We start from the raw sequence: 24968 nt of genomic DNA on the forward strand, positions 1-24968 counted from the left end.
TAGATTTAAAAATAAATCTTTAGGACAGTTATTCCTACTGATTCATTCAGAACACTGAAATAAGTCAACAAGTGGGTTAAAAACTAAAGCAAATTTGTTGGTTTTATAGAAGTGTTGGAGACTGACACTGAACCATAAGCCAAAGTTCCTCTCCCTTCTTGAGAAACTTCTGACCTTTTGAAAGGACAGCTGACAGAACATCAATATCAGATAATAGTATCTGCAAACTTCCTGGGAAAAACCACGGAATGGAATGTTGCCTGAGCTAAGAGTAGATAGCACCTTCCTGGGCAGTTATGCAGAACCACCCCTCCCCCCAGGCTGAGGCACGGGCAATTTTCTCCCTCTTTACTTCCTTCCCCTTCTTACCGCTTATGTTCTGTAATCTTGCTCACAATAAACAGACCTTGACAATCATTGCTTGGTCTTGCTCCTTCTTTCCTGCCCGTTTTTCTTTCAGGCATGGTCCTGCTCGAGCCCCCTCCCCCCCAATAACTGAGTCCTGAAGGTCAGGACATAGAAGAATGTCAGGTAGTTTCAGATGAACATCAAGTACTGAAAGAAATACATGAATTGAAATGCAAGAACATTATCACCATTAAAGAAAAGTTCTTGGGCTGGTGAGATGGCTCAGTGGTTAAGAGCACCGACTGCTCTTCTGAAGGTCCTGAGTTCAAATCCCAGCAACCACATGGTGGCTCACAACCATCCATAACAAGATCTGACACCCTCTTCCGGAGTGTCTGAAGACAGCTACAGTATACTCACATATAATAAAATAAAATAAATAAATCTAAAAAAAAAAAAAAGAAAAAAAAAAGAAAAGTTCTTTTGCCAGGCAGTGGTAGCATACGCCTTTAATCCCAGAACTTGGGAGACAGAGGCAGGCAGATTTCTGAGTTCGGGGACACCTAAGGCTACACAGAGAAACCCAGTCTCGAAAAACAAACAAAGAAACAGAAAAAGAAAGAAAGATCTTTTCTATGGGCTGGAAATTTTAAAGGGTGCCATAAGAAAAATACCCTTTCCTACTAAGTCTCTAATTAATGGTGGGAGTAGTCAAAGTGATTCCTAGTGCCAGGAAACAACTTCATGAAGAACCTGCTACAACTGTGGTTCACCTGCAGTGGGGTCCATCCCAGTTTAGAAGCCAAACGCAGCACAACCAGTTATGTCTTGTGGGTTCTGGAAACAAAAATGGTGCAAAATTTAACGTCAAGGATGCTTGTTCTGTGGTTTCATTTTAACACTGTTCCTGCTTCTCTCTTCCTAAGCATCAGAGCCCCAATGTCAATCTGGGTGAGCTCATTGCTTGATGCTATGAGGATGGATACTTAGTTGCATTATCTAAAATGAGGATGTTGAGATGCACAAGGTATGAGACATCTGCTATGGACTGCTGCGTATATAGAGGAGAAGGAACAAGCCCAACAGACGTAGAAGAATTTGCCCCTTAAAATTGAAGCCACATGTGTCTGAGACAGAGTGACAGGACTTGCTGTTTCTCCTGCTGGCTTCTTGCTTTGCTCCATCTAACAAATGTAACCATTCTTGTCTATTGGAATGGGAAAGGGCATTCTGTGCCATTTTATGTTATAAAAATATAACTTGTTTTCAGAATTTAGAAGATGTGACAGTCCAAAGATTGCCTTTAGGAACAAAAGAGACTTTGGGAGCCAGGCATGGTAGCACACACCTTTAATCCCAGCACTCCGGAGGCAGAGGCAGGTAGATTTCTGAGTTGAACGGCAGTCTGGACTACAAAGTGAGTTCCAGGACAGCCAGGGCTATACAGAGAAACCCTGTCTCAAAAAACCAAAGACAAAAACAAAACAAAACAAAAGACAGAGAGAAAGAGACAGAGAGAGAGAGAGAGAGAGAGAGAGAGAGAGAGAGAGAGAGAGAGAGAGAGAGAGAGAGAGAAAGAGACTTTGGACATTGGAACAGTGTATATGCTGTTGCAGATTTTAAGGGTCCATGAAGTTAGATTCAAGGCAATTTTATCATGGAATGACTGTGACTTCGTGGGTAGTTAGGGGCATCAAAGAGCTTCCAGATAGCATGTTGACTTTAAACTCTTGTCTCCTTGTGGTGTCCTTCCTTGATGAGAATATGGAGGTTTTTGTAGAAGAAGCCCTACTAGATGCAATTCCTTATTGAGATGGTATTGGAGTGTCTATTGGCTTAATCCATTTCCTGTTCTTTCTGTTTATTCGGTTTTGATTGAAATTCATCCTGTAGCTTCCTTCAAACATCCTTCCTTCCTTCCTGTCATGCCTTCCCCATAATAGACTCTGTCTTTAAATCCCTTAAGATGCTGTGGAAGCAATAGCTAGCTAGTGAGTCTTAAGTTATTTTACTCAACTAAAGTTTTCATACTTTATTTTTGTTTTCTGTTCCTGAAGATAATTTTTCTCTGTACCCCTACCTAGTAGTCCTATAGGCCAGCCAGGCCTTGAACATAGAGATAAAATTGATTCTGACTTCAAATGTTGGGACCAAATGTGGGCCAACTAGCCTGGCCTGTTTTATTGACAGATGGGCCTGTAATGTGTGTGTATTTCGTATGTGTGATGTCAAACATATGCTTTTGTGCTTAGCTTTATCCACCTCCTGATTTTTGAAATTTCACAGACCTTATCATCCTATTTCCCAGCATGGCATGTATGCATGGCATTAATACTGCTTAGACTTCTCAGTCATTGGATGTCAGGTGCTGACCTTCTTTCTAGTTGTTTTTGTTGTGACTTATGTTAGGAACACTATGAGTCTTTAGTCTGTATGCGTGAATATACACCTCATGTGTGTCCAGTCCTCACAGTAGACAGAAGATGGCCGGAGACCTCCTGAAAGTAGAACAAGGGAAAGCTATGAAACCCCTGTAAGTAAAGGGAATTGAGCTCACTGATTTGTAGGAGCAGCAAGATCTCTTCATGTAGCATGTAGTCTTGTAACTACCTCCTTTTAAGTTCCGGACAGGTACACATCCAACTCCTGCTCTGGTTGCCTTGGATCAGCAGATGAAATTCACACAAACACAGACACATTAATATTTTTACCCTGCCTTATGACTCAGTGGCTGGGCTTTTCCAAGCTTCTCACACCTAGTGTGTCCTTTCCTCTACTCCTGGCTCAACTCTCTATATCTCTATATCTCCTTAGAGTTAGCTTAGTTATCTAGTTATATCTCCTTGCTCAACATCTTAAGCCAACCATCTGCTTAATTATCCAGTTACCTTCTCCTTGCTCAACACCCTAAAGATGCTCTGAACTTAGTTGCATTTCTAATCTCCCATCTGGGGAAGCTGCCAATGAACACTCCAGTGGAAATCTCACATGGCTGGTGACTCTTATTCCAAAGCTTGGCAAATCACTCTTTCCTGTCTCCTGCTTCTCTTTCCTTTACCTTTGGGAACCTGAAAGTCCAGCCTCTTCCTCCCAGCCATTGGCTGCTGTCAACTTTCTTGATTGATCAAAAAGCAATTGGGGAGAAGGACCTTTAGAGTTTACATGCAGGTTCTCAATCAGAGCTTCAAAACAACCCCATACACTTCATAGTGAGCTATGTCTTTCCCTATGTTGTTTTCTTCTGTTCAATTGTAACTGTTTAAACACATATTCCCTTTTGGTAACATCCCATTAACATTATGGATTGAGCCAGTGCACCACAAGTTTCTGGAAGTTGAACACAGATTGGATTGTATGTACCATTCTCTTAGGAATTTAAATAAAAACCTATGAGTTCTTTCTCTCTTTCCAGTTTGGTTGGTTAATTCTGGCAGGGGATGCAGGGTCTTACTATGTAACACTGAAAGGAAATAAAACTTTAGACCTGTGATTCATGTAATGTATGTCAAATAGCCCAAAGAGTTGTTTGTGAGCTTTAAAACCTGGGGCTGAGAACATAGCAGAACAGGCCAGGACATGCCCAGGCAGGCCCGTCGTTACATGTCCTGACTGGCCTGGTGCCTCCCTATCTCCCGTCCTTCTGACAGTCTGTTGATGTTTAAATGGACCAATCATGTGAAACTATGCCAACTCCTCCCCGAGCCCCACCCCTTTTCTATAAAAGCCCCTAGCTTCCAAATCTTGGGGTCGAATTCACTGTCTCCTGCGTGAGATACGGTTCGACCCAGAGCTCTGCCATTATGGCTCCAACATGTGGTCGACACCTCTGTCTCCTATGGGAGATACATGTTGGCCCGGAGTTCGGTCATTAAACTACCTCATGCTTTTACATCAAGATGGTCATCTGTTTGTGATTCTTGGGTGCACGCTGAATTGGGAATCGAGTGGGGGTTTCCCCACTAGGTTCTTTCAACACTGGCTGTCCTAGAACTCATTGTAAACAGCACAGTGGCATCAGACTCAATGTGATACTTCTGCCTCTGTCTCCCTGACTGCACCGTTAAAGGCATAAGCCAATAGACCCAGCTTCTTTATTAATTTTCATAGTTAGTAATTGTTCATACAGTTTCTTAAATGTATGGTAAGCAGTATTGATCTTGTGGAGCTTGTCTCATCTTTATGTCTATTAATTGGTGTATCTCTAGAAAGGCTACATCCTACTCAAAGGGTGAGAAATGACAGAGGTGAACCTCATTATTAGGTTTCCTTCTAAAATGACTTGGTAGCGATAGTAGAACTTCTGTGTCAGGAAATAATTTTGTCTCTATTGTGCTTTCTTTTGTAAACGTGTATGTGATGCTCTAGAATGCAGTGACTTATGAGGACATGCATGTGAACTCCACGCAGGAAGAATTGGCTTTGCTGGGTCCTTCTCAGAAGCAGCTCTACAAAGGTGTCTCTAGCTGCATATGTAGCAGAGGATGGCCTAGGTGGCCATCAATGGGAGAAGAGGCCCTTGGTCTTGCAAAGATTATATATCCTAGTACAGGGGAATGTCTCATCAAAATGGTAAATCCTAGGAACTTCAAGAAAGACCTAAGGCTGTGGAAAAGAACTTTAAAACCATGAGTTTAAAAATATATCACTTCTGAACTAAACATAAATATAAGGATGCAATATAAATTGTATAAGGTGCTTCACAGATCTAAAGGAACAGAGGAAGCTATACTATGAGCCAGCTTAAGGGAAAGATTCAAAGACAGGCAAATGCAAATGCAGGCAGATCCCTGAGTTTAAAGTGAGCCTGCAACAGAGAAAATTTAGGTCTAGGTGTGGTCAGAATGGAAATCTCAGGACAAGGTCTCACCCAGCTAAATTTATGCTCTGCAGACAGACCTCTGAATTCTTTTGCAGTGCTTAAAAAAAAATGCTTGTTGTCAAAGTTCTGGTAACTCTGGATGCTGATTCATAGGATAATCAAAAGTAACCCTACAATAAAGAATTAAATTGATGTGTAAATTAAAACCTTGGATTTTGGTATGCATTAGATCAACTAGCTGTAGCACTTCCTTTTTAGATTTTTTTTTTTTTTTTTTTGCAAGACCTGAGCAGTCTGGACATGTCTGGAAAACCTAAAACAGTTCTTGAAATTTATTTTTTTCAATGAGAATTTCTGACATTGTTTGGAAAATCCATGGAGAGAAAACACAGCTCTCTTACAATTTCTAGCTCTTTTAGAATTTTTTCAAAAACAGATATCTAAAGAACATTTCACATTCAGACAAAAGAATGTCTGCTTCTTGGCACCTCACAGAAAATTCTCCAAAATTAATCATATAATTGGAGACAAAATTCTCAACAGAAGAATCTAGAATGTCTGAGAAACACTTAAAGAAATGTTGAAACTCCTTACTCATCAGGAAAGTGGAAATCAAAACAACCCTGAGATTCCTCCTAAATAATCAGAATGGCTAAGGTCAAAAATTCAAGTAAGAGCACCTGCTCCCAAGGGTGTGGAGAAAGGGACCCCTCCACTCCTGGTGGGATTGTAAAACTGTATAACCACTCTGAAAGTCAATCTGGCCATCCTCAGAAAATTGGAAGTAGTTGTACACACAAGGTACTCTGTCCCTTGATTGAATAAGAAAATGTGCTCTGGGAGACTGCAAGAATTTCTTGATAACTACAAATTTCCCACACTCAGGCCCTGTGTGCCCCTATTGTGGAAGCAGAGAGCTGGGCAGGCCTGTGCTGTCTGAGTCATTTGATCTCTTCTGGTCCAGTAGGAGTGCTGCCACAGTTTTGAGGCCCAGCAGGATGACACTAGATTGTGATGAACTCTGGGTAGACATAGCCACTAGAAGCAACATTAGGAAGTACCTTGTGTCTTCCTTCTGGGATTCAACTCTGAAGTAGCACTAGGGAACTGTGAGGTAGACCATAAGCTGAGTGTCTCAGCTCCTGTCCAGGAAGGTCACTTTCAGGACTAGTAAGAGCAGGTTGGCTAAACTATCAGAATCTGATCTGTTGGGACTGGGATGGATGGTGAGCAGACTATGGTCCTGTTCATACATGTATGTGGTGACCTGGACAGAGGCCCTTGGCCTGTGAGCCTTCCTGAGTTTGAATTTGCTGGGGGCGTGGGGGGTGGAGAAAGGTTCTGCAGTCCTGGCAGTGGAAAGCTGTGGTTCTTACAAAATGACTTTCCAGTGCACACACCAAGACACTGCTTTGTGGATATACAGAAAAGACAATTTTAGAAAATGTATTTGTGGTTTCTAGAAGTTCTTAACATTGCATTCCAAAGGTAGTTTTGTGTGATAAATTTTATAAATAGTTTAGAAACTGATTGACAGGAGGAGATGGGGTCATACTTGAAAGAAAGATCAGTAGTTGCTGTAGGGTAAAAAATATACCAAATTAGGGTCGGGCAGTGGTGGCACACACCTTTAATCCCAGCACTTGCAAGACAGAGGCAGGTGGATTTCTGAGCTTGAGGCCAGCCAGGTCTACAGATTGAGTTCCAGGACAGCAAGAGCTATACAGAGAAACCCTGTCTTGAAAAACAAAACAAAACAAAACAAAACAAAACCAGAAAACAAACAAACAAATCCCCCCCAAAAAAGAAAAAAATACCAAATTACAAATTAGGGTCTAGATTGAGTTATTATTGTGGGTGTTGAGAAGTCTTTGTACTTTTAATTACTACATTTTGTTAGTTCATCATTCCATTAGTTTACATCTCAAATGATATCACCCTTCCTGGTTACACCTCTGCCACTACCACATTCCAACTCTCTTCTCCCCACTCCCTTTTGCCTCTATGAGGGTGCTCCCACCAACTCACCATTCCTGCCATACCACACCATCAGCCCCCTATGCTGGATCATCAAATATCTACAGGACCAAGTCTCTCCCCTCACATTGATGGCAGACAAGGCCATCTTTTGCTACATATGTATGTGGAGCCATGGATTCCTCCATGTATACTCCTTGGCTGGTGGTCTAGTCCCTGGGAGTTCTGTGTGGTCATCCCAGCCTACATTGTTCTTTCTTTTTTTTTTTTATTGGTTTTAACAGTTTATTATGATTATTTTTAAAATGTGAATCCACTAAACCATGTAGAAATGAGTCTACACAAACAAAACATACTTTAAACATGAAAAAGTCGAGTGGGTGAGATCATGATTTTACCAGCACATCTTCCTTACACTATGGCAGCCAAGTAATCCCTCACTTCAGTTGGAGTGAGCCTCCTAAAGCGAGCCTCATTGCAGATCCCAACTTCTATGTTATCTTCTGTCATCTGCCCTTCCAAGCTTTCCTTTAGGGTTAAGATGGCTGTATGAATGGCATCCTCCAGTTCTAGGTCTTCATTATATCTTTTCTCAAGGAAAGTTTTCCCGTTCACATAGTTCTTTCCCATTGCTGTGGCCTTCCAGAAAACGTAAGCTCCAGATGGATCTCACTGAAATAAATATGGCCGTCGCTCATTCCACCCACAGGTGAGTAAAGAAACACCACATGGAGGAACACCACCTGACTGCATGTACTCCTGCATCACAGATACTACTCTCTGTACCAGCTGGGCTGTGGGAATGGGTTCTTGGTAAACAAGACAGTATTGCTGAGCAAGTTTCTGAGTTCTGAGTACAAGTACTCTGTAATCGGGAACCATGCCACTATACACCACACCGATGTGTTTGGTTATGGGCTCCACCTTGTGAACACTCCTTTCATCATACAGGATGGATTTCTGCTTTTTCTCAGTTGCTAATACTACGCTATTTGCAGCTTTAATTCCCACTGAAGGGGCCCCTCCAGCTACAGCAGCCAAAGCATATTCAATCTGGACAAGCTTACCAGATGGGCTGAATGTAGTCAGCGAGAAGCTGTAATCGTGCTGTGCCATCTTTACCCGGAAAGTCGGAACACATCTACATTGTTCTTTCTATGGGGTTACAATCCCACTCCGCTCTTCCAGTCCTTCCCCTGACCTCCTCCACCAGGGTCCAGAGCTCAGTGTGATGTTTTGCTGGGAGCATCCACATCTGCTCTCATCAGGCACTAGCAGAACCTCCCAGGAAGAGCCACACCAGGTTACTGTCTGCAAGAGCTTCTTGGCAACAGCAACAGTGTCCAGTGTCAGTTTTGTGTCTGATGAGAGGATGGATCCCCAGTTGGAGTGGTAGCAGAATGACCCTGCTTCAGTCTGTACTCCAATATTTATCTCTGTCTTTCTTTTGCACGAAAACATTTCTGGGTTAAAAACTTTGAAAAAGGTTGGTTACTCCATCCTTTGACTGGAGGCCACGCCATTCTACTTGAGATGGTCTCTAAAGGTTCCATATCTCCTTTGCTTCTAATTTCAGCTAGAGTCATCCCTATTGAGGCTAAAGTTATCCCCATTGTGTCCTGGGAGCCTTTTGCTTCCCTGGCTTCTGGGACTCTCCAGTGGCTTCCCCCAGTTCCTCATCCCTCACTGGTACATAATTTTATTCGATTTCCTAATCCTCTGTAATTCTCTCCTGTTTTTTCCAATGCCTCATCCTGCCCCTATCTGCATTCCTTCCCCCTCATCTCTACCTCCCAGGTCCCTACTCCTTCTACCTATTTCAACCATACTGTTCTCCTTTCTACGCAGGACTGAAGCATCCATACCCTGGTTTTCTTTCCCCAAAGCACCATATGATCTGTGGGTAAAAAATGGGGTACAGAGCTAAATGAGAATTCTCAACTGAGTTATCTAGAATGGCCAAGAAGCACCTAAAGAATTGTTCAACATCCTTACCATCAGGGAAATGCAAAGCAAAACAACTCTGAGATTCCACCTCATACCAATGAGAATGGGTAAGTTCAAAAACTCCTCCATTTCCAGTGGGATCACAAGCTGGTACAATCACTTTGGAAATCAATCTGGAAGCTCCTGAGAAAATTGGAAATGCTTCTACCTGAAGACCAGCAATACCACTCCTGGGCATATACCCAAAACATGCTCCAACATATAACAAGGACACATGCCCCACCATGTTTATAGAAACCTTGTATATAATGACCAGAAGCTGCAAAGAACCCAGATGACCCTTAACAGGAGAATAGCTACAGAAAATGTAGTACATTTATACAATGGAGTACTACTAAAGCATTAATAACAATGACATCATTAAATTCACAGGCAAATGGATAGAAATAGAATCATGAGTGAGGTAACCCAAACACAAAAGAACACACATGGTATACACTCACTGATAAGTGGATATTAGCCCAAAAGCTCAAAATATTCTATGAATTTTCCACACATAAAGCCATAGGGAACATTGTTTAAGGTCACATTTTGCCTTGCAGAGGTTCTTTAGGTTTTTGGTGAAAGCTTTTCTAAAGTTAGGTACATTTTTTTTTTTTTTTTTTGCATTCCAAAGGCTGAACCTTCTGCTGGTCCCCCATCCACCCACTTCCTGCCATAGAGACCTTTCCCGTTGCTTCTCCTTGCCCTAGGTATCCTCCCATTGTTGGCCATCAAGTCTTCCCCAGATTAGGTGCATCACATACCACAGTCAGGCTACAGATTTAGGGACAACATCTTCTGCTGGGAGCATGACTGGATTTTGAGGGGTTACAGTTCAGGTGGGTGGGTCACAGTGTTGGATGATGATCACTGGTCTTAAAACTTTCTCTGATTGACTCGATGCTATCAGCTAATGGCTTCTAGAAACCAAACACTCTCTTGGCTTGATTCTTTTCTCTTTATCTCGCTGTGTGTAATTTTTACTTTATAAAACTTTGGGCTTTATTCAATGCTGTAGTTTTATTTTTTGTTTGTTTGTTTGTTTTGTTTTGTGTGTGTGTGTGTGTGTGTGTGTGTGTGTGTGTGTGTGACAGGGTTTCTCTGTATAGCCCTGGCTGTCCTGGAACTCACTTTGTAGACCAGGCTGGCCTGAACTCAGAAATCTGCCTGCCTCTGCTTCCCAAGAGCTGGGATTAAAGACATGCACCACCACCGCCCGGAGCTCATTGTATTTCTTATTTGGAAAACATTACTTAGTTTAATGAGGAATGGGCACACTATAAAAAATATTCCTCATATTATTTTAATCAAATCAGGAACTCCATAAAATCATTAATTCTTCTAAAAGCATTAATTCATCAAAGTTCATCTTCATATTGATCTGAAAGAAATTTGCCCAATAAGACTGGCTGATGCCTACATACCATTAAAAAAAAGTAGTAGTGATAAAAAGATATATATATCATCTGCAAGAAGCAATCCTGATGTGAAATCTCTTGGGACCTTTCTTCTAAGAGCTCACCCATCTTAGGCCACACAAAAAGAGGTAGGCTCCATATAAGAAGGTCTCCTGCTTGACTTAGACTTTCCTAGATGGCTCCTGACACTCAGATCCATTTGGTGGGGAGCCTACAGGGAGACTGCTGCACTTCTGCTACATATGTGCCTAGGACCCCATTCCAGCCCATGTGTGCACTTTGGTTGGTGGCTCAGTCACTGGGAGCTCACAGAGGTCCAAGTTAGTTGACCCTGTTGGTCTTCCTGTGGGGTTCCCACCTACTCCAGGGACTTTAATCTTTTCCCCAACTCTTCCACAAAATCTCCAACCTCTGTCCAATGTTTGGCTTTGGGTAATGCATCTGTATGAGTCAACAGCTGAGTAGAGCCCCTCAGAGGACCTTTATCCTAGGTGCCTTCTACAAACATAACAGAGTATCATTAATAATGTTAGAGATTAGTGCCAGGCGGTGGTGGCACACACTCGGCACTAAAAAGTACAACTTCAGTGTCAGTAAATAAGTGGAGTAGGCCACAGAATTATATGGACACATTGCCTATGAAGAATAGATGCCCAATATTGTCTCTATTGTGCTTTCTTTTGTACACGTTTATGGGATGCTCTAGAATGCAGTGACTTATCAGGATGTGCATGTGAACTTCACTCAAGAGGAGTGGGCTCTGCTGGATCCTTCTCAGAAGAAGCATCTACAATGATGTCATGCTGGAGACCTACAGGAACCTCAATGCTATAGGTAAAACTATGAATTCCCTTTCGTGTTTTTAAATTGGAAAAAACAGTTACTTTCTTTTTATGCACTTCTGTAATTTCAATTGAGATGGACAAAGAGTTTGGTGAATAAATCATGTGTAATTCTAAGGTTCATTGAACATAGTAACTTATATTTTGCCTAATTTCCACACATACATTTCCTGTTACTCTATTTTAGGATTTAATTGGGACGACAAAAATACTGAAGAACATTGTCAAAGTTGTAGGAGACAGAGAAGGTAATTTTCTGTCTTTTTTATTTATTTCTAAATTTATCTCTACTTTTATTTTTGTAATAGATATTTTCTTTATTTACATTTCAAATGTTATCCCCTTTCCTAGTTTCCTCTCTGAAAACCTCTTATCCTCTCTCCCCCTCCCCTCCCCCTTCTCCCCATCCCAATGACTCCAGTTCCCTGTCCCTGGCATTCCCCTATACTGAAGCATAGAACCTTCAAAGGACCAAGGGCCTCTCCTCCCATTGATGACTGACTAGGCCATCCTCTGCTACATATGCAGCTAGAGCCATGAGTCCTACCATGTGTTCTCTTTGATTGATGGTTTAGTCTTAGGGAGATTTGTGAGTACTGGTTAGTTCATATTGTTGTACCTCCTATGGAGCTGCAAACCCCTTCAGCTCCTTGGGTACTTCTTCTAGCTCCTTCATTGGGGACCCGGTGCTCTGCTCAATGGATGGCTGTGAGCATCCACTCTGTATTTGTCAGGCACTGGTGTTGTTTCCCTAATTTTTTTCATATTCTGTTTATCATTTGTGTAGAGAATGGCCACTGATTTGTTTGAGTTAATTTTATATCCAGCTACTTCACTCAAGTTGTTTATCAGCTGAAGGAGTTCTCTGGTGGAATTTTTTGGGGTCACTTATATATACTATCATATCATCTGCAAATAGTGACATTTTGACTTGTTCCTTTCCAATTTGTAGTCCTTTGATCTCCTTTTATGGTCTGATTGCACTGGCTAGAACTTCAAGTACTATATTGAATAGGTGGGGAGAGAGTGGGCAGCCTTGTCTAGTCCCTGATTTTAGTGGGATTGTCAAGTTTCTCTCCATTCATTTGATGTGGCCTACTTGTTTGCTTTATATTGCTTTTATCATGTTTAGGTATTGGCCTTGCATTCCTGATCTTTCAAAGACTTTTATCATGAATAGCTATTGGATTTTGTCAAATGCGTTTTCGGCATCCAATGATATGATCATATGGTTTTTTTCTTTCAGTTTTTTTATATAGTGGATTATGTTGATAGATTTCTGTATATTGAACCAACCTTGCATCCCTGGGGTGAATCCTACTTGATCATGATGGATGATTGTTTTGATGTGTTCTAGGATGTGGCTTGCGAGAATTTTATTGGGTATTTTCTCATTGATATTCATATGGGAAATTGGTCTGAAGTTCTCTTTCTTTGTTGGGTCTTTGTGTGGTTTAGGTATCAGAGTAATTGTGGCTTCATAGAATGCAGAAGGTAATTTTCACATGCAAACTTATACAAATATGCCTCTGAAGAAATATTAATGTGTGCTAAAGGTTTTAAAGTAAATCAACAGTGTAAATAAGCACAACTATAATTGTATTGGTTATTCTTACATTCTAACAAAACCATGGTCCTCAGTGTCCTGTATCTGATTTGTTTTTGCAAGGCATTCCTTTAAGAAAGAGGACATGGAAATAGTGCCTTAGTGTATATCATCATTTGAAACATAGCCATATTAGAGCTACACTGTACATCTGGCAATCCATTTCTTCTCATTATGTAAAAGCTATACACATTAAAATGTAGTACATATAGGTCCAAAATCTTCTAAGAAGCAAATAGTCTAGTAAAGATAGTGTTACTCACATATTAATTGTAACATTTCTAAATTCATTGAGACGAGGAGCATATGGGAGGTAAGAATAATGCTGTACGGTAACCTTAGTCCCTATATCACATATCACTGAGGAACAAAATGTTATACATAGAATGAAATGTTCTAACTTTTTATTTGTTCGTTGTCCTTTTATAGATGTATCATGTATCCTAATGGATACCTGCCACGTGTCCTTAAGGGATATTGAATGAAATAGTGGACCCCCTCTGTCTCCCAGAACAATTAGAAGACATGCATTTGCTTGCATTTAGGATGGATTTCGGAATGTGATACAAGTTTCATATCATTGGTTTTCCAGCTTCATTTACAATACATCAGCAACCTCATTCTGTAGAAAATTCTTTTGAGTCCTAGAAATGTGGAAATGCTTCTCTTTCTCCTGATTCACTTTGCAAATATAATATGACCCACAGTCTAGGAAAAATTGGAATACACTTAGTGTGGTAAAGGTCTGAGTTGTTCCACTTTTGTTCAAATATGGGTAAATCCTTTTATAGAAAAAGAATATATAAAGTAGAGCTATGTAATATATGGTCATACCTTCTCAGGTATCTTTGAAGGTGAAAAAAAACCCATAAGGAAGGGGTAAGAGCAGGAATGATAAACTGCAAAGTGATAAAAACCTTGAGATCTGATTCCTCTTTATATTTAGACAAATAATACTACTAATTCATACAGGTGAAAGTATTTCTCAGTGTGATAAAGCTTTCACATGTTCCAATTTTCTTGTCAGGCATGAAAGATGTCAGAGTGCAGAGAAAGCGTCTGAACATACTCAATGTGTTAAAGTCTTTTTTCTTTTTTTTACATGCTCACAGTCATGCTCAAAGGCATGAAAGAATTCATACAGAAAAGAACCCCCAAGGAATTATTCAATTAGTTGAAGCCTTTGCTCAACATAGTCTCCAAATTCGTAAAAGAGCACAAACTGGAAAGAAACTCTATGAATGGAAGCAATGTGGTAAAACCTTTGCAATCACAGTCATCTTTTTTTTTTAAATTAGGTATTTTCCTCGTTTACATTTTCAATGCTAACCAAAAAGTCCCCCATACTCACCCCCCCAATCTCCTACCCACCCACTCCCCCTTTTTGGCCCTGGTGTTCCCCTGTACTGGGGCATATAAAGTTTGCAAGTCCAATGGGCCTCTCTTTGCAGTGATGGCCGACTAGGCCGTCTTTTGATACATATGCAGGTAGAGACAAGAGCTCCGGGGTACTGGTTAGTTCATATTGTTGTTCCACCTATAGGGTTACAGTTCCCTTTAGCTCCTTGGGTAATTTCTCTAGCTCCTCCATGGGGGCCGGGTGACCAATCCAATAGCTGACTATGATCATCCACTTCTGTGTTTGCTAGGCCCCGGCATAGTCTCACAAGAGAGAGCTATATCTGGGTCCTTTCAGCAATATCTTGCTAGTGTATGCAATGGTGTCAGCATTTGGAAGCTGATTATGGGATGGATCCCTGCATATGGCAATCACTAGATGGTCCATCCTTTCGTCACAGCTCCAAATTTTGTCTCTGTAACTCCTTCCATGGGTGGTTTGTTCCCATTTCTAAGAAGGGGCAAAGTGTCCACACTTTGGTCTACCTTCTTGAATTTCATGCGTTAAGCAAATTGTATCTTATATCTTGGGTATCCTAAGTTTCTGGGCTAATATCCACTTATCACTGAGTACATATTGTGCGAGTTCCTTTGTGATTGGGTTACCTCACTCAGGATGATGCCCTCCAGGTCCATCCATTTGCCTAGGAATTTCATAAATTCATTTTTTTAATAGCTGAGTAGTATTCCATTGTGTAAATGTACCACATTTTCTGGATCCATTCCTCTGTTGAGGGGCATCTGGGTTCTTTCCAGCTTCTGGCTATTATAAATAAGGCTGCTATGAACATAATGGAGAATGTGTCCTTCTTACCGGTTGGGACATCTTCTGGATATATGTCCAATTTTCTGAGGAACCGCCAGACTGATTTCCAGAGTGGTTGTACAAGCTTGCAATCCCACCAACAATGGAGGAGTGTTCCTCTTTCTCCACATCCTCGCCAGCATCTGCTGTCACCTGAATTTTTTATCTTAGCCGTTCTGACTGGAGTGAAGTGGAATCTCAGGGTTGTTTTGATTTGCATTTCCCTGATGATTAAGGATGTTGAACATTTTTTCAGGTGCTTCTCAGCCATTCGGTATTCCTCAGGTGAGAATTCTTTGTTCAGCTCTGAGCCCCATTTTTTAATGGTGTTATTTGATTTTCTGGAGTCCACCTTCTTGAGTTCTTTATATATATTGGATATTAGTCCCCTATCTGATTTGGGATAGGTAAAGATCCTTTCCCAATCTTTTGATGGCCTTTTTGTCTTATTGACAGTGTCTTTTGCTTTGCAGAAGCTTAGCAATTTTATGAGGTACCATGCATCGATTCTCTATCTTACAGCACAAGCCATTGCTGTTCTATTCAGGAATTTTTCCCCTGTATCTTTGAGGCTTTTCCCTACTTTCTCCTCTATAAGTTTCAGTGTCTCTGGTTTTTGTGGAGTTACTTAATCCACTTAGATTTGACCTTAGTACAAGGAGATAGAAATGGATCAATTCACATTCTTCTACAAGATAACCTCCAGTTGTGCCAGCACATTTGTTGAAAATGCTGTCTTTTTTTCACTGGATGGTTTTAGCTCCCTTGTCAAAGGTCAAGTGGCCACAGGTGTGTGGGTTCATCTCTGGGTCTTCAATTCTGTTCCATTGGTCTACTTGTCTGTCACTATACCAGTACCATGCAGTTTTTATCACAATTGCTGTGTAGTACAGCTTTAGGTCCGGCATGGTGATTCCACTAGAGGTTCTTACATCCTAGAGAAGAGTTTTTGCTATCCTAGGTTTTTTGTTATTCCAGATGAATCTGCCGATTACCCTTTCTAATTCGTTGAAGAATTGAGTTGGAATTTTGATGGGGATTGCATTGAATCTGTAGATTGCTTTTGGCAAGATAGCCATTTTTACAATGTTGATCCTGCCAATCCATGAGCATGGGGGATCTTTCCATCATCTGAGATCTTCTTTAATTTCTTTCTTCAGAGACTTGAAGTTCTTATCATACAGATCTTTCACTTCCTTAGTTAGAGTCACATCAAGATATTTTATATTATTTGTGACTATTGAGAAGGGAGTTGTTTCCCTAATTTATTTCTCAGCCAGTTTATCCTTTGAGTACAGAAAGGCTATTGACTTGTTTGAGTTAATTTTATATCCAGCTACTTCATTGAAACTGTTTATCAGGCTTAGGAGTTCTCTGGTGGAATTTTTAGGGTCACTTATATATACTATCATATCATCTGCAAAAAGTGATATTTTGACTTCTTCCTTTCCAATTTGTATCCCCTTGATCTCCTTTTGTTGTCGAATTGCTCTGGCTAGGACTTCAATTACAATGTTGAATAGGTAGGGCGAGAGTGGACAGACTTGTCTAGTCCCTGATTTTAGTGGGATTGCTTCCAGATTCTCACCATTTACTTTGATGTTGGCTATTGGTTTGCTGTAGATTGCTTTTATCATGTTTAGGTATGGGCCTTGAATTCCTGATCTTTCCAAGACTTTTATCATGAATGGGTGTTAGATTTTGTCAAATGCTTTCTCGGCATCTAACGAGATGATCATGTGGTTTTTGTCTTTGAGTTTGTTTATATACTGGATTACGTTGATGGATTTCCGTATATTAAACCACCCCTGCATCCCTGGGATGGAACCTACTTGATCAGGATGGATGATTGTTTTGATGTGTTCTTGGATTCGGTTAGCAAGAACTTTATTGAGGATTTTTGCATCGATATTCATAACGGAAATTGGTCTGAAGCTCTCTATTTTTGTTGGGTCTTTTTGTGGTTTAGGTATCAGAGTAATTGCGGCTTCATAGAATGAGTTGGGTAGAGTACCTTCCGTTTCTATTTTGTGGAAGAGTTTATGAAGAACTGGAATTAGATCTTCTTTGAAGGTCTGATAGAACTCTGCACTAAACCCATCTGGTCCTGGGCTTTTTTTGGTTGGGAGACTATTAATGACTGCTTCTATTTCTTTAGGGGATATAGGACTGTTTAGATCATTAATCTGATCTTGATTTAACTTTGGTACCTGGTATCTGTCTCGAAACTTGTCCATTTCATCCAGGTTTTCTAGTTTTGTTGAGTATAGCCTTTTGTAGAAGGATCTGGTGGTGTTTTGGATTTCTTCAGGATCTGTTGTTATGTCTCCCTTTTCATTTCTGATTTTGTTAATTAGGATTTTGTCCCTGTGCCCTCTAGTGAGTCTAGCTAAGGGTTTATCTATCTTGTTGATTTTCTCAAAGAACCAACTCCTCGTTTGGTTAATTCTTTGAATAGTTCTTCTTGTTTCCACTTGGTTGATTTCACCCCTGAGTTTGATTATTTCCTGCCGTCTACTCCTCTTGGGTGAATTTGCTTCCTTTTTTTCTAGAGCTTTTAGATGTGTTGTCAAGCTGCTAGTATGTGCTCTCTCCCATTTCTTCTTGGAGGCACTCAGAGCTATGAGTTTCCCTCTTAGAAATGCTTTCATTGTGTCCCAAAGGTTTGGGTACATTGTGGCTTCATTTTCATTAAACTCTAAAAAGTCTTTAATTTCTTTCTTTATTCCTTCCTTGACCAAGGTATCATTGAGAAGAGTGTTGTTCAGTTTCCACGTGAAAATTGGCTTTCTATTATTTATTTTGTTATTGAAGATCAGCCTTAGTCCATCGTGATCTGATAGGATGCATGGGACAATTTCAATATTTTTGTATATGTTGAGGCTTGTTTTGTGACCAATTATGTGGTCAATTTTGGAGAAGGTACCATGAGGTGCTGAGAAGAAGGTATATCCTTTTGTTTTAGGATAAAATGTTCTGTAGATATCTGTTAAGTCCATTTGTTTCATCACTTCTGTTAGTTTCACTGTGTCCCTGTTTAGTTTCTGTTTCCATGATCTGTCCATTGGTGAAAGTGGTGTGTTGAAGTCTCCCACTATTATTGTGTGAGGTGCAAAATGTGCTTTGAGCTTTACTAAGGTGTCTTTAATGAATGTGGCTGCCCTTGTATTTGGAGCATATATATTCAGAATTGAGAGTTCCTCTTGGTGGATTTTACCTTTGATGAGTATGAAGTGCCCCTCCTTGTCTTTTTTGATTATTTTGGGTTGGAAGTCGATTTTGTTAGATATTAGAATGGCTACTCCAGCTTGTTTCTTCAGACCATTTGCTTGGAAAATTGTTTTCCAGCCTTTCATTCTGAGGTAGTTTCTGTCTTTTTTCTGAGATGAGTTTCCTGCAAGCAGCAAAATGTTGGGTCTTGTTTGTGTAGCCAGTTTGTTAGTCTATGTCTTTTTATTGGGGAATTGAGTCCATTGATATTAAGAGATATTAAGGAAAAGTTATTGTTGCTTTCTGTTATTTTGTTGTTAAAGTTGGCATTCTGTTCTTGTGGCTGTCTTCTTTTAGGTTTGTTGAAGGATTACCTTCTTGTTTTTTCTAGGGCATGGTTCCCGTCCTTGTATTGGTTTTTTTTTTTTTTTTTCTGTTATTATCCTTTGAAGGGCTGGATTCGTGGAAAGATAATGTGTCAATTTGGTTCTGTCATGGAATACTTTGGTTTCTCCATCTATAGTAATTGAGAGTTTGGCTGGGTATAGTACCTGGGCTGGCATTTATGCTCTCTTAGTGTCTGTATAACATCTGTCCAGGCTCTTCTGGCTTTCATAGTCTCTGGTGAAAAGTCTGGTGTAATTCTGATAGGCTTGCCTTTATATGTTACTTGAACTTTTTCCCTTACTGCTTTTAATATTCTATCTTTATTTAGTGCATTTGTTGTTCTGATTATTATGTTTCCGGAGGAATTTCTTTTCTGGTCCAGTCTATTTGGAGTTCTGTAGGCTTCTTGTATGTTCATGGGCATCTCTTTCTTTAGATTTAGGAAGTTTTCTTCAATAATTTTGTTGAAGATGTTTGCTGGTCCTTTGAGTTGAAAATCTTCATTCTCATCAACTCCTATTATCCGTAGGTTTGGTCTTCTCATTGTGTCCTGGATTTCCTGGATGTTTTGAGTTAGGATCTTTTTGCATTTTCCGTTTTCTTTGATTGTTGTGCTGAGGTTCTCTATGGAATCTTCTGCACCTGAGATTCTCTCTTCCATCTCTTGTATTCTGCTGCTGATGCTGGCATCTATGGTTCCAGATTTCTTTCCTAGGGTTTCTATCTCCAGCGTTGCCTCACTTTGGGTTTTCTTTATTGTGTCTACTTCCCTTTTTAGGTCTTGGATGGTTTTATTCAATTCCATCACCTGTTTTGTTGTGTTTTCCTGCAATTCTTTAAGGGATTTTTGTGTTTCCTCTTTAATGTCTTCTACCTGTTCGGTTATGTTTTCCTGCAATTCTTTAAGGGATTTTTGTGTTTCCTCTTTAATGTCTTCTACTTCTTTAGCAGTGTTCTCCTGTATTTCTTTAAGTGAGTTATTTAAGTCCTTCTTGATGTCCTCTATCATCATCATGAGATATGCTTTTAAATCCAGGTCTAGCTTTTCAGGTGTATTGGGGTGCCCTGGACTGGGCGGAGTGGGAGTGCTGGGTTCTGATGATGGTGAGTGGTCCTGGTTTCTGTTAGTAAAATTCTTACATTTACCTTTCGCCATCTGGCAATCTCTGGAGTTAGTTGTTATAGTTGTCTCTGTTTAGAGATTGTTCCTCTGGTGATTTTGTTATCCTCTATCAGCAGACCTGGGAGACTAGCTCTCTCCTCTGAGTTTCAGTGGTCAGAGCAGTCTATGCAGGCAAGCTCTCCTCATTCAGGGAAGGTGTACAGTTATCTGGTGTTTGGACCTCCTCCTGGCCGAAGATGAAGGCCCAAAACAAGATCTTTCCCAGAAGCTGTGTTGCTTTGGCCTGTCAAAGAAGCTGTTGTTTCAGTAGTCCACACTCTCACCTGTGTAGACTACTTTCCACGGAGTCCCAGAACCAAGGCAGCTCCCATGGAACCTGAGGCAGAAGCATCCTGGACCGGGCAGACACCTGTGCTCTGACCAGGAAAGTGGCTGGTTGTCTGGAGCCGAAAATGGCGCCGCCTCAGAAGCTCTGTCCACAGTCATCTTAAAATGGCTGAAAGAATTCACACCGGAGAGAAACCTTATGAATGTCATCAGTGTGAAAAAGCCTTTTCAAGTCACAGTAATCTACAACGTAAAGGAACACATACTGGAGAGAAATGCTATGAATGTAATCTGTGTGGTAAAGCCTTTTCACAACATAGTTGGCTTAAAAGGCATGGAAGAATTCATACTGGAGAGAAACCCTACAGATGTGATCAATGTGGTAAAGCCTTGTCACAAAACCGCGATCTCCAAATGCATAAAAGATTACATACTGGAGAGAATCCCTACAAATGTAATCAATGTGACAAAGACTTTTCTCGACATATTATGCTCCAGGTACATAAAAGAATACATGCTGGAGAGAAACCATACAAATGTAAAGAATGTGAAAAAGCCTTTTCCCAAAGCAGTGATCTCCAAAAGCATAAAAGGACACAGACAAGAGAAAAACCCTACAAATGTAATCAGTGTGAGAAAGTCTTTTCCCAACATCATCATCTCCAAATACATAAAAGAACATATATCTGAGAGAAACCCTTCATATGTAATGAATGTGATAAAGCCTTTTCACAACATGGTAACCTCCATTCCCGTAGAAGAATTCATACTGGAGAGAAACCCTAGCAATGTAATAAATGTGAGAAAGCCTTTTTACAACATAGTCACCTCCATTCACATAAAAGAATTCATACTGGAGACAAACCCTACAGATGTAATAAATGTGAGAAAGCCTTTTCACAGCATAGTCACCTCCATTCACATAAAAGGATTCATACTGGAGAGAAACCCTACAGATGTAATAAATATGAGAAAGCCATTTTTCGACAGTATAACCTCCAAAGACATAAAAGAATACATACTGGATAGAAACCCGATGAGTGTGATCTATGTGTGAAAGCCTGAATATGTAACAGGCATCTTCAAAAGCATAAAAGAATTAGTACTGTAGAGAAAGCTTAAGAATGTATATAATATGGTAAAATCTACAAATATCCATAGTCTTAATCATCCTGAACATATTTGTATTGGCAAGAAACCCTCTGAATATTAACTGTGTGATAAAACCTATACCAACACACTTATCTCCTAATGCATCAAGGAGCACATACTGGGGAGACAGAGGTGTGTGTAGGGGGAGGGGGGAACTTATGAAGGTACACAATGTGGTAAAAATCCATGCTGGAGGGAAGCCCTACAAATGTAGTCCTTCAGTTAAAACTTTGCACTTCACAGTATCTTTATGTAAGAGGAAAGCTTTTAGCTTATACTAAATCTGTTATATTAGCACATCACAGTAATTTTTCAACCTCTAGGAACTCATAAGTAAGGCAGTCTAGAATTCTGATGGACTTGGAAAAATTTTTAGCCAATCCACTTACATTAAGTTACACAAAATTATTTATTCCTGAGAAAAACTCTAGGAAGTGTCAACTATCTGCTCAAATGTGATGATGTCTCTATTTTTTTTTAAATGTAAATACATAAATCCAAAAGCCCTTTCAATTTCATTGATAAGGTAACTGGTTTAAATTTCACAGTTCACTTTAAGTCCATTAAATAACTCATTCATGTGTAAAACTATGGGTGCATATTAGTGTGTTTTCTGTTGATGGGAGAAAATATTTTAAATATTGTAGAAAAATCCCAAACCAGGGTTTCCACCCCAACTTTGGCCATTTATTTTTCAGGTAAAAGACACACAGCCTTTATATTTATACTGAGCCTTGATCAGCACATGAGCTTGGCAGATATTTATCCTCTATGCTATTATGTGTATTTCCCAGCCAATGATTTCATCCTAGAATTTGCCTTGGTTCATCTAGGCTATGCTTTGTCTGTGGCTTTGTGTGATTATGTGAATGCTGATTTCCAAGAAAATTAAGCTGTTGTATAGCAGAATATATAGGAAGATCTAGAACCCTGACCTGGTTCCTGGGAACAAAGTTTTCTTAATTGCTTGGCCATGTGTCTACCCATGTAAACATTTTACAGTATTTTATATCATCTTGATGTCAGAAAATGGAAAACACTTATACAAGAGAAAAACCCTATGTATGTTGATGATCTCATTATAGCCTGTAGACACCACAGTTGTTTTTGACATCAGGGAAAAAAATCCTGTTTAATTTCTTCTTCATCCTGGCCTTGAAGAAAGTAAATTATTTCCCATTGTCACCCATGTGTTGTAGTAGAGATCACCAGTCGTAGTGGTGGTTTTTTATTTTCAAACTTTTGGAATCGATATTGACGTTTGTCTTATGACTTTCAAATCCATTTACAGGTGTTTATTAGGGGATCCTTGAGTTCATTCTGAGACTTAAGTTCACCTTTATTTCAACTTTACTTGTTAAAAGGTATTTTTCTGCTGCAATGAATTTAGTTGGATACTCCTCTTCTAAGTGGCCCATTCTTTAAATATAAGGATATGTGTGATTATACATTTCCAGTAAGGTTGCTGGTAAAAGCATGGTGAGCTCTGTTTTGTGTTTTATTTTATTCACAAATTTCTTTGAGATATTGTTGTATGTTATCCAGCCTGGCTTTGGTGTCACTCTTTAGTCAGTATTTAGTTTTACCTCTTGATACTCATGTGTCAGCCTTCTGAGTACAAGCACAAAGATAGGAGATGTATGATCAGTGTGTCCTTTTTCTTTAACATGTTTTAATAATATTAATGTTAACGTGCTTAATGGATGGAAATAGAAAGAACAATAAAATTCCTATCATATTCCTCTATCTCATAGAAATATAATGTAGAATAATCAGCAATCAACTATATCTCACAATATAGCTTGTTATGCAATGTGTGTGTCTATATTATTTGTCAGCTCATGCTTCTTCATGTCCTGTGAGTTATGCAGTTGGCACTTCATCTTGAACTACTGCTGTCTTTTAAGGAAATTATCTGTAGATGTAGGATGATGTAAATGCAGTGAAATTTTAAATCTTTTTACTTTGAATCTGTGTAGGATGTGGTGATGTGTTTTTAGGTCAGCAGAGATATGTGGAGACTGGAAGACAACTTTTTGGCTTCCACTTTTGGCCATCATTATATGGAGATCTAATTCAGGTTATCAGCCTTGATCACCGTAGACATTTCACGTTAATCCTTCTCACTAATGCTCAAGGAAATAGAGAGATTCCATCAGTAGAATACTGTTTTCTGTTCAGACTATAAACAGGAAAGGACTGTTTTCTTTTCAGACTGTTAACAAAACAGCCTCCAGAATGACAACATATGCGGAATACAAATTTTGACCTTGCTTGTCTTCTTTGAGCATTAACTCAAGCTGAATTTTGGCTGTTAGTAAAAAAATTTTTTTGAAAAAATAATCTTTTAAATGTGTGAAATAATTTCTTCCAAGAGATACATATTGATTCTAGAGCAGCTGCTCCCAGTCTAGAATGAGACTGAGAAAAGCTCCTCTGGTTGACTCTGGTGGCCTTGATCCCACTGTTGCTCCTGAGGGCAATAACATGTTGTCTTCTTGACTAACCTAGCTAAACCCTTCAATTAGCTGGGTGTCTCACCATTCAGTTTTTCAGTTACCCATTTGAATCATGTTGTCATCTTTGCATCACAGTAAGAGGAAAAGGATTTGGATATGGACTATGGCTTTTAACTTCACACCAGAATGAAAGTAGCCTCTTATTGTACAATTCACAGGGAGAAATATTGTAAGCAATCAGCTGCTAGAGTCACAATTATGCAAAAGTACCTCATTGTGACATGCTGAAGGATTTTGTAATTTTCCTGCATGTATTAATAATTCATGCCACATGCCGACCAGATTTGTATGCATACAATTTGAGGAGGCATGCTTGATCCAGTGAATATTGAATTTACCTGAACCAGGTGCGCCCTGCAGATATGTTTTATCCCCTTTCATAGGTAATTCATCTCAGAGGTGTGAGAAACAGGCCATTGGTTTTAACTGTGTGTATTTGTGATGTTTCCTATATGCTTGGCCCAGGGTGTGTCACTGTTGGAGCTGTGGCCTTGTAGGTGTGTGCTTTAAGATCCTTGTCCTAGCTGCCTGGGAGCCAGTATTTTGCTAGCAGACTTCAGATGAAGATGGAGAACCCTCAGCTCCTCCTGCACCATGCTTGCCTGGACAGAACTATGCTCCTACCTTGATGATAATTGACTGAACCTTTAAAACTGTAAGTCAGCCCCAATTACTTCTTTGCTGTATAAGAGTTGCTTTGTTCATGGTGTCTGTTCAGTAAAACCCTAACTAAGTAGTAAAACTCTAAGACATTGTATGTTTACATATCTTAGAAGTTAACAGTTTATTCAGGGGCAAGATTATACAGCACTTTCTTAATACCTTTCTCTCTGCAGGGGAATGACCATCTTTTATTATTTTTGTTAAGATTCATTTATTTATTATATGTAAGTACAATGTAGTTGTCTTCAGACACTCCAGAAGAGGGCGTCAGATCTTGGTATGGATGGTTGTGAGCCACATGTGGTTGCTGGGATTTGAATTCAGGACCTTCAATAGTTCTTGTAACTGCTGAGCCATCTCTTCAACCCTGCCTTCTCCTTTTCAA

General features: G+C 39.8%; 2 pseudogenes; one reads left to right on the forward strand and one right to left on the reverse strand.

Annotated features, from left to right (window-relative positions):
• Window positions 7415–8289, reverse strand: Gm6474 (predicted gene 6474; annotated as a pseudogene).
• Window positions 11264–23476, forward strand: LOC115488202 (annotated as a pseudogene).
• Window positions 23477–24968: the final 1492 nt, after the last annotated feature.

This window comes from Mus musculus, chromosome 13 (genome assembly GCF_000001635.26).
Source record: "Mus musculus strain C57BL/6J chromosome 13, GRCm38.p6 C57BL/6J".
NCBI lineage: Eukaryota > Metazoa > Chordata > Mammalia > Rodentia > Muridae > Mus > Mus musculus.